The sequence below is a fragment of the Cornus florida genome, unplaced genomic scaffold, assembly GCF_030987335.1.
Source record: "Cornus florida cultivar Cherokee Brave unplaced genomic scaffold, ASM3098733v1 CherokeeBrave_3.0.0_Hap2_Chr11, whole genome shotgun sequence".
NCBI classification, from domain to species: domain Eukaryota; kingdom Viridiplantae; phylum Streptophyta; class Magnoliopsida; order Cornales; family Cornaceae; genus Cornus; species Cornus florida.
In genome coordinates, this window is record NW_026775581.1 from 63,885,117 (window position 1) to 63,898,843 (window position 13,727).

The following is a 13,727-nucleotide window of genomic DNA, read 5'->3' on the forward strand; positions in this document are numbered from 1 at the left end:
TCAATTGGAAGGTAATAATTTTTCGTCATTACTGGTTTATTTATTTATTTTTTCCGTCTCTTACTAGGATTACTGGATTTGGCATCTTGATATTTGGAAAGCGCCTGTAGGCCCACCATTACAATAATGGAGTTCAAGCCTGCTTCAATCCAATATAAGGCTAATTGAGGCCAGTCCAATTTTTTTCCTACTTCAATCCAATATAAGGAATTGAGGCCCGGTCCAATTTTTTGCACTCAAGGCTTATGGGAGTTGAGGAAATTTACTCCTCAATAAATAATGTAAACAGAGCTTCAATCTGGATTGGTTCGTTTATCCTGAACCCAGCTTTTAACGATCCAAACACAATTCATAAACAGTTCAATTCATATGCCACCCTACAAACAAGCCTAACTCATGCCTTTGTCTATGAATTCCCAATTATGAAGAGTGGTTATTGTATGTTAGTAAATACATATAAATTTTCAAATTTAATTCATCAAAGTTTCTCAAAAAAAAGGAAAAAGAATAATAAAAAAAAAGTGTTTGCCTATAGATATTGACACAGTCTGATCGTCACAAATCTTGCTGGTTTGGTTACTACTATGACACTTAAAAGAATCTATCTGCAATCAATTTGAATAGTATAATGCACTCAAATAGTTTATGCGTAGCAGCTCAGTACCAATAGAAAAACATAACAAAAGACGCAAGAAATCTACTATAAATATGGAGGGAAAATTATAGATGACTTAAGAAAGAGATGGCAATGGCCAAGAGGAGCACAGGCACAGACAAAGCACTGATGGTCCGAGATGCACTCAAAGTTCCGAACCCGATGGCAACCTTTTGGCCAAGATAGCAGTGTGAACTAACAGATGAAGTAGCGTGTAACGTCGGAAGTAAAAAGTGATGTTTACTGGACTACTTGTTTGGACTGCACCAATGCTGTTTGCGGTTGTACAGTTGCTGAAGTCGGCCTGGGATACCTCAGCCACATCAAATCGTCTCCAACCGTGTATGTTGTCGCAGTTGCACCACCCACCAGTAGAGTGGCTGCCACAACGATCAAATAACCGATCATTTCCACGCGAATGGCCATCTTTTTTTGTGTGTTCTGCAAGTCGTCCCCGGTTCTCTCTCTAGTTAGAAAAACTTGATGATAGAGAATTTGTGATGGTTGAAAATTCACAAGTTCACTCTCATCGATACCAAATATAGAAGACAGCTATATACCGAAGATACCCTTTTTCTCTCTAGTATGCTATTTTTGGTGAATTAGGGTTAGGGTTTGCATGCGACATATGAGTTGGTCGGGGAAGGCTTTGATGGAGGAGGCTACCACCTCCTCCTCCCCGCCGGCAACTGTCTGGCAAAGTTCCCAATTAAGAGTACCCTTTTGCCCCTTTTGGCAAAGTTTTTTTTGAAGGAACTGAATCTCAGTCCTTTATTAATTTACACTATGTTGCACCTGCGGTTGGTTTCAAGGTTACTATCACTGAAGAAGATGTTGCAGACGAAATTGAATATTAGAAGTCGTCTGTTGTGGGTTATGTGATGGGTAAGCGACCATATTACCCTCATTTCAAATCGTTCATTGAAAAACACTGGTCCAAGGCAGCTACGTTGGTTTACTTGAACAATAACTTTTTTTATGGTACGTTCTCAACACTCGGTTGATGTACAAAAAGTTTTATCACGTATTCATACGTTTGAAGGTCGAGTGATTATTATCAAACAATGAAGCAAGAATGTTGTTCTACAAAGGGAGGAGTTTGACTTGTTGCCAGTCTGGATTCGTATCTATGGTCTTCCTGTCCATGCATTGTCAAAATACTACATCACTTTCTAAGGTTTGTTCTTTGTTCTCGAAGCTTATATACATGGATGATCCTTCCCTACATCGAGATAAAGGTCAATTTGTTCGTGTCATGGTAGAGGTGGATGTTAGGCAAGAGTTACCAGAGAAATTGGTGATTGATGTTCATGATGAGGACTGCATGGTCAATATTGAATATGAATGGAAGCCTGCTATGTGTTCATTGTGCAAACGGGTGGATCATGTAGCAGAGAGATGTCCTCAAAAAGTTTTGAATATACCTAAACCTGAAAAACACATGGGCGATAGGTGGGTTGTGAAACAGAAAGGGAAAATGGTGGATATTGATGAAGCCCATCAAGTGTCTGTTAAAACGCCTATGAGAGAGGTTAAAATCCCATAAGTTGCTACACATAATTCTTTTGCAATGCTTGAATTGGAAGTGGATATAGAGAATACTCATGAGAAAGAGGGATGCAATAATGCCAAGGTGATGGAGAATGAGGTGTCTGGTTTAATGAAGGAATTACCCAATGTGAGGCTATTGATGGAGTGCCAACTGATAAGGTGGAACCAATGGTTGAAGCGGCAACGAATACTGATTTAATTGAAGATCTTACAGTTCTCAATGTGGAGGATGCTAATGAAGTGCTAGCAGGTGATACTATAGGAGATGAATCAATGATTGATTTATCAAAAACAGTTATAGAGAAGATTATGGTTGATGGTTCCAATGCTGCTGAATGTGATATCTTGGAAGAGAGAACCACTGCATTGAGTTTGGGAGAAGCTACTCCGCAAAAATCATTAAGTACAGATGGTGCATTAAAGATGGAATTGGGAAAAATATCTAAATATTGAGCTTTGTCTGCTTCTAATAGGGTTACTAGGAGTCAAGTAGGGGTTCCTGCCCCAACCTCGACTTCTAAATGATTGGTTTCTAGAATATAAGGGGCTTGAAAAAGCCCATAAGACAAAGGGAGGTCAAAAATTGGATAGCTAAGGAGGCCTCTCAATTTGTTTGCTTTATTGAAACTAAGGTGAAAAAAAGATGTTTTTGATTCTATTTCTAGAAGATTGAGATTTTACTGGGAGTGGACCCACAATTATGATGCTTATGACTATGGTAGAATTTGGGTGGGCTAGAATCCTCTTATCTTTTTTGTCCAAGTTATTGATGTGAAAAGTCAATGTATGTTACTCAAGGTGAGAATTGTGGAGACTGGAGAAGATTTGTTTTGTACCCTTGTATATGCTTTGAATCTGGCTAAGAATAGGAAGGATCTTTGGGATTCTATAAGGCAATATTCAAATATGGTCACTTGTCTATGGATGGCTATGGGATATTAGAATGCCATTAGATTCTTTAGTGACAAGAAGGGTGGGAGAAGGGTTCCACAGAGACTTTTAAATGAATTCAATGACTGTTTGTTTCTTAGTGAAGTGCATCCTACAAATAGTAAATGGTCTTGGTGTAATAGACAAAATATTTTTAAGAGAATTTTTGTCAAATTGGATAGAGTTTTCTTGGATGAGACCTGGCTAGATAAACTACCTGGTACTAAGGTGTTATACACAACAATAACTTGCTTTAATCACTATGGGATGTCTATCCATATTTCTAAAGAATTTGCTACTAGTCCTAAGCCTTTCAAAATGCTAAAGGTATGGTGTATGCAAGGCTGTACTCATTCTATTATGCAGAAAGCCTGTAATAATGTGGTAAGTGGTAATCCCATTCATATTCTCTAGAAGAAACCGAGATTAGTGAAGAATGATATCAAGTAGTGGAACAAGAATTGTTTTGGAAATGTGGGGGAGAAATTAATCAAGACTAAGCAACATCTTAAACAATCACAGCTGAATCTGTTGAGAGATCCTACTGACACTAATTTTCAAATTGAGTAAGAAGCTAGAGTTGATTATCAGGCTGCTACTGTGGATCAAGAGGTATTGGTTGCCCAAAAATCTAGAATTCTTTGGTTAAAAGATAATGACAGATATACAGGTTATTTCTACAACAAAATGAAACAACATAGGAATTTCAATGCTATTATTTCTGTGGAGAAAGAGAATGGACAGTCTACTGTGAATCAGGATTTAATCAGAGAATGGTTTGTGGAGTTTTATCAAAGTTTGTTTTTTAAGAAAACTGAAAGTCTTCCAGAGGTTATGTGATACCCCTAGATTTCCGGATGCGGGTTGGCCAGGCCCACGCCCGATTATCCGAGGATATCAAACCAATTAGTAATAAACGAACACAGAATATAAATAAGGAAACAGGAATAAATAAAAATTTGCTGAAAAGAAACTAGAATGATAATTCAAATACTGAAACCTCAGAATAAAATTAAACTAATAAAGAATTATTCCGATACATCCAAATTCTCCATTTCTAATACAATTTGGGAATCCATCTGGTGGACCCCTAAAAACTCTAACACTGAAATCATCAATTGAAGAACTCCACTGCTAAATCATGAAGAAGGTCCTACGTCGTCGGAAGAATGAGAAGCCGTCTCTGCTCAGCATGAACAAGATCTAAGACCTAGAACCGTCCGTTACCTGAAAAATAATAGTGGGTCAGGTCCATAAACAAGTTCTATCCTAACTACAATCCAAACAGAGATCCGATACGCAGATACATCCTAGATGTCTCAACCATATCTATATAGTCCGTAATAGATAAATATATATTCACACTACAGGACTCTCACTAAACTATGCTGAGGGTCTCAACTTGAATAGAAGGTAACATGCAATACGCACCTGAGTAGGCATGACTACCTAAGCCTAACAGGGTACACCTCAACCAACATAGCTAGCTACACATCCTACTGCATATACGCACCCTAACCATCGATTATGAGACTCAAGCTCAGATCGCGGTGCCATAATTTATATATATAAATTCTCATCCAAACCAATGTAGTGCCACTCAGTTGTCCATCCAGGTAATTGACAGAATATATATATTTAATTCTTCAATTAATTCCAAGCCAACATCCAATTAGATTGACAGAACCTAAGTACTAGTTCAGCAATTTAAGTCCAAATTCTAATCTAAATAATTGCAGTGTAATGCTTAAAATTACCGCAACTAAAGTTCCAAGCTTAAATCCATGCATAACAGAAAAGTATTATATATTTCAACAATTAACATCTAGGATATGCATAGATCACACTTGTTAATTAAATGATACTAGCATGCACCTACAACCAGATTTATAAATATATACATACTTCATTAAATTGCTAAAAGTAAATTAAGCAATTAAACCTCTTCCATCCATTAACAACCTGCACTGTTGTATACTTTCCTACGGTTAAATCCATGAGTTCAGAGACATTAATTTATCAAGTGTGGCTCTAATGTAGCATGGTACAATGATTAGAATCTATGTTCTATCCCTTTTTAATTTCTAGACACCGTTTGTACCATTAAATCCTTCCGGTCTGTCAAGTCCGTAAACTGTTGCGACTTGCCCTAGATTTTTCCTACAATTTAAAACCTTAGCATATAAATAAGTTTATACATCCTAGGGCATTAATATTCCATGGTTTAGTGTTTAAAACCATCACAGTAGCCTAAACACAGTTCTGAAGCCCACAGTTGAACCAAACAAGCCCCAAACTACTTCAGAACACTTAAACGATCACAGAGCCTGCTCTTAGAATCTCTAACCTGCCTAGAGCTGGCTCCTACAACCCTTGGAGCCAGCTCTAATAGAGTGGGAGCCGGCTCTTTACTCCCAGAGCCGGCTCTCCTTCTCTGAGAGCCTTCTCTGCCCATTTTTCTTGCTCTATTGCTCCGTTTTGACTATTAGCTTCGTCTTCAGCTATTCCCAACCTTCGGTTCATCTTTAATACTGAGTTTAAGAATCCTATTTACACCCAATATCATCCCCATGACTTATTCATAATAGTTCAATTCAATTACAGTGTTTAAAACCTTAACCGATTAAACATGCTTCCACTCCAAACTGCAAACCAAAGGTACAAGAACTTTAACAGAATAATTCCACACATATAGACATCTGATTTAGCATATAACAAACATGTATAATTTAATTATTGATCAATTAAAACCCTAGAGACAGTCTAAGGATGCACAGAACACAGGCAACGGGAGAGAGAAAGGAAAGAACTTGCCTGTGATTTCAATTATGAAATCTCGGTATCGTGTCCACTGTTCCGGCAACACGAACCACTGTAAAGCCTCCTAGTGCTCTGGAATAATCCACCAAAATCCCACCTTGGTCCCCTCTATTCTTCTCTTTGCCACCCATACAGTGTTCTGTTCCTTCTACCCTCTGTTTTTACAGAATTATCTTCACGTTCTTGTGCTATGAGTTATGAGTGTAAACCCTAGGTTACAACATAATGGTTGTATTTATAGACTTAATCCTAAAACCCTAATCCTTGTAATATTAGAGACAGAGCCCTAATGTTACCCCAAGTCGGCCCATAAAGCAACCAAGATTTATCCATGTCGGTTAAACAAACTGTCTTCCTAGAGACCCTAGTTAACTAACGTAATAACCAAAAACTCATTTAACTTATTTATATCAAAATTAATAATTACCAAAAATAAACCATTTAAATATACAAGCCAATTAAATAACAATTTATCAATTAAATCAATTAAAAATACAAGTAAAGAGAACAATCTATTTAAATCAACAAAATAAAATAAACAATTAATTAAAACAAAATCAAACACATAACCAATTTGACACATAAGCACCTAGCCACACAATCAAAATAAAATTTCACACAAAAATAAATTTTAAATTCTCATTTTTATCCTTTTGAAAACTAGGGGTATTACAGGTTATTACTCCTGTTAAAAAGCTTAAAGTTGAAGAGGTTGAAGCCCTTAATAGGATGGTAAGTGCAGAAGATATTAAGGGGGTTATCATGGGTTTTAATCCAGATAAATCTCTTGGTCCAGATGGCTTCCCTGCTTGTTTCTATCAAACATTTTGGTCAGTGGGAATGGATGTGATTGATGCAGTTCAATATTTTTTTAGTACTAGTGTTCTGCTTATGGGTGTCAGTAGCTGCGTTCTTACTTTAATCCCTAAGGTAGGCAATGCTAAGAAGCTTGGTGAGTTTAGACCTATTGCCTTATGTAATCTGTTATACAAGGTCATTACTAAACTTATAGTTAATAGACTGTCTTTGGTTTTAACCTCTTTGGTTGGTCCTGAACAAAGTGCCTTTGTGAAAGGTAGAAGAATTCAAGATTCATTGACCTTGGCTCATGAAATGGTTAAGGAATTTAAAAGTCCAAGACATGCCTCTATGGCTCTTAAGGTGGATATTAAAAAGGCCTATGATTCAGTATCATGGAGTTTTTTGCTAAAAATTCTCAAGGGGTATAGCTTTAATGATGTGTGGATTGCTTAGATATCCAATATTCTTACTTCCACTAGATACACTGTCTTGCTTAATGGTTCTCCACATGGTTTTATTCAGCCAGGTAGGGGTCTTAGATAAGGATGTCCCTTGTCCCCTCTGCTGTTCACTTGAATTACAAAACATCTTACTTCAATTATCAATGATGCTGTTCAGAGGGAGAAACTGTGTGTTACTAATACTGCTGGTCAAATTCAACCACTTTTAAGCCATATTTTTTTTTTGCTGATGATCTCTTGATTACCTGTAAGGCTTCAGTTTCTAATGCCAAAACCTTAGGTGATTTGTTTAAGAAATTTGAGGATTTAACTGGTCTTCAAGTCAGTCCATAGAAGAGTAGTGTTATCTTCTCAAGAGTGGTGAGGAGAAAGCAGTCTATATTGAGAATTTTGAAATGCTCTGAGGATCAATTTCCCATTAAATATTTGTGACTGCCTTTGTGTCCATTTGGTCTAAAGAGAGCAATCTGTCAAGGTTTAATTGATAAGGTCTCTAACATGATCAATTGTTGGTGCATTAAGTTATTGTCAGTTGCTGGTAAGGTGAAACTCATTAGATCAACTTTGACCCCTATATTCTTGTATTGGTGTAACATCTATAATATTCCAGTTTCAGTGGTTAATCAATTGGTAGAAAATGTGTAGAAATTTCATGTGGGGTAGTACTGATCACTCAAAGAAATCACATCTTATGAGCTGGGATTTGATTACTAGAGATAAAACTGAAGGAGGCTTTAGTTTGAGAAAACTCGTGGATATTCAGGATGCTTCTAAAGTTGTTTTAGCCTGGGATCTTTTGACTAGCAAAGATAGGTTGTGGGTGGCATGGTTCAAGAATAAATACACTCCTCACTCAACTTACTAGACTGCTATTCCTAAAGTCACACACTCAGTTATTTGGAAATCTGTGGTGGAGAAGAGAGATACCATGTTAGAACATGTTAGTTTTTATATTGGAACTGGCTTAGTTTTTTCTCTTCAACATCCATGGTGTAATGGTTTGACAATTGCTTAGAAGTTTGGATATAGAGTAATAAGGTTTTTAAATGTTCCTCGAACAGCTGTTTTGAACAGTTTAATAAGGAATGGTGTTTGGGATTTGAACAGGTTGTAAGGTCAAGATCTACACCAGCTTAGAAAATTTCTGGGATTGGTGGTTATACATATTGATGTGGATAAATTACTGTGGGATAATGGCAAGTTTTCTTTCAAGAAAGCTTGGTTAGCTAATAAAGTTCAAGCAACTGAAGTGGTCTGGCATCGTTTTTGCTGGGGAAAAGCTAGGCCTAGATGGTCTATTACTGTAGTATTTGTTTTATTAAATAGAATACCATCTATGGTGAATCTTCAAAGAAGGAAGATCTGTTTGGTGGCTAGATGTACACTATGTCATAGTGCCTTGGATACAACTGATCACTTATTTATTGGATACTGTATCTCATAGAAATTTCGGGGATGGTTAGGAGAGTTGCTGCAGTGGAATATGCAACAGTTTGCTACAATTGTGTCATTGGAGGACCTATTTCACTGGTATAAGGAACTCACTACTGTGGGCTATCATAAAACATTGTTTGTTGCTGCTTTGTGGGGTGTTTGTGTGATTCCCCTCGGATCTGAGACAAGGGTTGATCAGGCCCAGGCCCAAACCCGAAGGAAATATCAAACAATTAATACGTAATGAACACAGATTACAAAATGAAATAAGAAATAAAGTTTAAGCTGAAAGAAACTAAAATAAAATCCTCAAATAATAAAGATTAAATAATCCAACTCCAAAACCTCCAAGGGTATAACTCGGGAATCCATTTCTAGTGGACCACTAATAATAATCCAAACAGTAATAAAAATGACTGATAAGACATCCAGAAATAAGCTACGAAGAGAAGTCCTACATCGTCGGTAGAGTGAATAGAAACATCTGCTTAGCACGGACACGTCTAAGTCTGGAACTGTCGTGTACCTGAAAAATAGAAGTGGGTCAGGCACACGTGCAAGTTTTATACTACTATAACCCAAACAGAGGCTCGATACGCATGTACATCCTAACCAATCCAACAATAACTAAATAGTCCGTAGCTATATATATATATATATATATATATAATCACACTAAAAGACTCTCACTGGCCTATAAGCTGGTCTCAACCTGAGTAGACGTAACATGCTAAAACGCGCATAAAGTGGGCATGTGTACCTAACCTACACATGGTACACCTCCAACCATCGTTGCCAGATATACATCCCAATGCATATACGCTCCCTAACCAACGACTCCGAGACTCAGGCTCATATCGTGGCACCATAAAAATATATTTAAAATCCGTTCCAAACCAAAAGTGTCACTCAACCATTTAGTGATCTGACACAAAATACAGGTAGGACTTTACTTTTATAATTAATCTATCTTTAATCCAGTGTAGGTAGGACTTAGCATTTTTGAGCTAATCCCCCTAGTATGACACTGTCCCATACCGGTGCATACAATCCATCCATCCAGTGTTTTCAATATAAACGACAGTAAATACCAGCATACCCAGTCTAAGCACAACAAGAACGTTTAAATAGCATGCTTGTTAAATACATCCAGTATATGATTCTCTAACAAATTTTAAAGTACAGAGAATAAATATAATCATTCAGCAACCCACAATAAGCATAATAACATTAATAATAACATTAGAATTAAATGCTTATTGTAACTACCACAATATTCGTAAGTTGATATAAACACCGATTTGTAATCATCGACTAACTTCTTATTAAGCACAACAGAAATTATTATTGGACATGCTTAATCTCGCCACTGTTATACGATATAAATATAAAAATTCCAAGTTAAAATTGCTAATTCAAAACTAAGCAATTTTGATCATCCCCATCAAAGTAAACCTGAAAACTTCTCTAAGAGTTTCAAACTGTGTCCCTGTTTCAGCCTCTTATGATATATTATGAGTTACCATGCCGTCTTAGAATTTATCAAGGGTTTATTCATTACAAAATACCCCTAGAACCATTCCTAAAACATTCTGGAACTTCAAAATTCCAAATACAGTAGCCTAATTTCGCAAGAAAATCACATAAAACAAAGGGATAATTACACTAACCTCCTTTGAGGTTTCGTCAACCTACACTGACCTCCCATCTTGTTTGTTATATTACACTCACCTCCCTCGAGGTTTCTATATAGATAACATAGATCTCCCCTCCGTTAATGGAAAACACTGTTTCTGACGTAAAATGATGATGACAGCAATTTTTTATTTATCAAATTCCCATTCTACCCTTGTGAGCTTCAGTTTGGGTGACCATCATCTTCAACGAAACCCACGAGCTTCAGTTTGGGTTCACCATTTCGGTGAGCCTCCGAGACACATGGTCCAAGCAGCAGTGTAGCTTAAACGAACCAATCAGGGAACAAATCGGCAAGAACACTACTCGGTGTGAAACCCAGTTCCGGCGAACAAACTGCAAGTCCGGTGACAACAAAATCATTGTCTTTTGAGACCTTCCTTGGTTCCGGTGACACCAAAACCTAGTTCATACTGAACCACATCGGAACCAAAAATTTGTAGACAAAGAAATATAGATACACACCCAGAGAGAAAGAATGCTTAGCTTTTGATAAGGGCAACAATGGTTGTTGGGAAGGTAAAACTCACAATGGGCGGTCTGTGATAGTGCCGGGAAGCTTTGTCAAGATGGGTCTTAAAGGTTGGCCGAAGCTAAAGATGATGATGGACTCTCGCTGGAACTAGGTGTCGCCGAGCAAGCTACGACTATAATAGTGAATAGTCGCGATTCCGACAACGGTAGTGAGCAACATAGTGTAAGGATCCGGCCGTGATGCAATCACTGAATTTAACAAGAACAGGCTGGCAAGCAAACAAGAACAGGGGCGAGCAATGATGAACAGCGGTAAAGGAGCTTATCGGTGAGGACAAACTGCGACATGGAGAACTCACCGGCGAGGAATGAAGAATCCATTGGCGAAGCTCACGACGGCAAACGGCAAAGGGCAAAGCTCCAAATTGTGACGGTGAGCTGATAGTTTTGGCGTAAACCCATTTCAGTCTGGCAAGTTGGTACACTCCTCTCCGGCAATGCTTCATGCAACGAGCGGACCTATTTTCATGATGGTTGAGAAAGCTATTTTCTTTCTCTACGAACAGATACAACTTCTGGTTTTTTTTTTTTTCTTCTTTTTCTTACTTTCATTTTTTTTTTTTTTTTTTTTTTTTTTTTGAGAAATTAAAGATCAAGAATCAGTTTAGAATCATTCATGTGGTTTGGGTCATGTTTGGGTTGAAGATGACGGTGTGTGGATGGTTATGGCATGTGTAGATATATATATATATGTATGTATGTATGTATATATTGTATACAGGATTACAGGGTACGTGGACATGGTGTTCGCCGGCACCATCTTCCATTGATTCAGGTAAAAACATCCAATAGAATTGGAACTCCATTGATTTCGGTGAACTTTGATTGAACCGTACTTCAACGATACAAATACAGAGCTATACACGTGTATATATGATAGGTTAGTGATTTATATATGAGAGAGCTTGTTCATTAAGAGACCCAACCGAGAGAGAGCTTGAAGAGAACAGTGGCCGTGGGATACGTATATCTCATTATATATGTGGATATATATATATATATATATATATATATATATGAAGTGGCACAGCGGTTGCCATTGTGGCTTTCACCAGACTGAACTGAGTTCGCCGGAGAAGGTGTTTGGAGCACCGTGATGTTATTGTAAAGAGAGAGTGTGGACAAAGGGTAAATTAGTAACTTTACTCTCTCCATTAACGCCATCCATCTTTTATGCTTGTGAGGGGAGGTGAGTGTAATATGACAAACAAGAGGGGAGGTCGGTGTAGGTTGACGAAACCTCAGGGGAGGTTAGTGTAATTGTCCCTAAAACAAATAAAAACTGAAATTCTTTGGAGGAGCCGGCTCCACACAAAGTGGAGCCGCCTCCATTGATTCCTAGAGTCGGCTCCACTCATGGTAGAGCCTGCTCTGCGTTTTGGTGACCCAGTTCCTCCTTTGTGCGTCGTCTCCTTCCACTCCGGCAGTATTAGACTGTTTTGTTCCTCTAAACCAACTTCACTACTGGTTAAAACTAAGCCCCAAGGTGCTCTAAAGTTATTTAAATTCATTACTTGTTAACCAAAAACAATTAGAACAAGAACAAACAAAAGTAGTTCAAAAACGGAAGGAAAAACATATATAAGAACAAATACTGTTATGAAACAATTAATTGTGCAACCAAATTAATTTAACTTTAATTCTTCCTGGAACTGAATTAGGGATGCAAAGAACACAGGCCAAAGAGATTGAGTTAGATATAAAACTTGCCTGTGAAATTCGATTCAAAAATCTCAACGTCCTTCCTCTAAGTGTTTCCAAAAATCCTTCAGTTTTGTCCCAGACTTCTCTATACCTTTATTGCTTCCAGTATGCCGTGAATAGGGTTTTAAAACCCTAGGCAGATGCTCATTACATATATTTATAGATTTTCACAAAACCCTAATCCATGTCTAATTTGGCCCATAAGCAAACCTAGGATATACAATGTCGGCTGCCTATGAAAACTATAAACCCCATGCATATATATTCACGTTGCAAACCAACTAAAACCAATTAAATTTAAATTTAACTTAAAAAAATTAAATCCATAAGTAAGACAATTAAATAAAACAAATCAATTAAATAAATTAACTCAATTAAATGCAAGTAACTGAAACAAGTAATCAAATGCAACAATTAAATTAAATCCATAACTAATCCAATTAAATTTAATATAACTTAAAACAATTAAAATAAGTAAATCAAACCAAAGAAATAAAGAAAAGCAATTTTAAACAATTATTTAAATACTAGGACTATCATTTTAAAATTAGGAGTATTACATTCTTCCCCCCTAACAAAAAGGAATTCCGTCCTCAGAATTCGCTCTTACCTCCTTCCAATATTTTAGGAAACTGCGAGCGAATGACATTCTCCCGTTCCCAAGTGGACTCAGCCTCATTGTGATGACTTCACTGAGCACATACCAAAGGAATAACCTTATTACGAAGGATCTGATCCCGACGATCTATAATACGACACGGTGGCTCTAAATAAGTTGCATTCAGCTGCAACTCAACCTCCCCAACATCGATATGCTGATACCGATCCTCATCTCGTAGAAATTTCCGCAACATGGAAACATGGAACACATTGTGCACACGATTCGAATTATCTGGAAGTGCCAACCGATAAGTCATAGCTCCAACTCAATCCGTAATCATGAATAGACTAACAAACCGTGGAAACAACTTCCCTTTCTTCCCAAAGCGCATAACACTCTTTATAGGCGATACTTTAAGAAGAACCTGATCCCCAACCTGAAACTCCAAAGCACGTGTGCGATGATCAGCATAGCACTTCTGCCTACTTTGGGCAGTACGCATGCGATCTCGAATAAGAGCAATCTTCTCTGAAGTATCCTT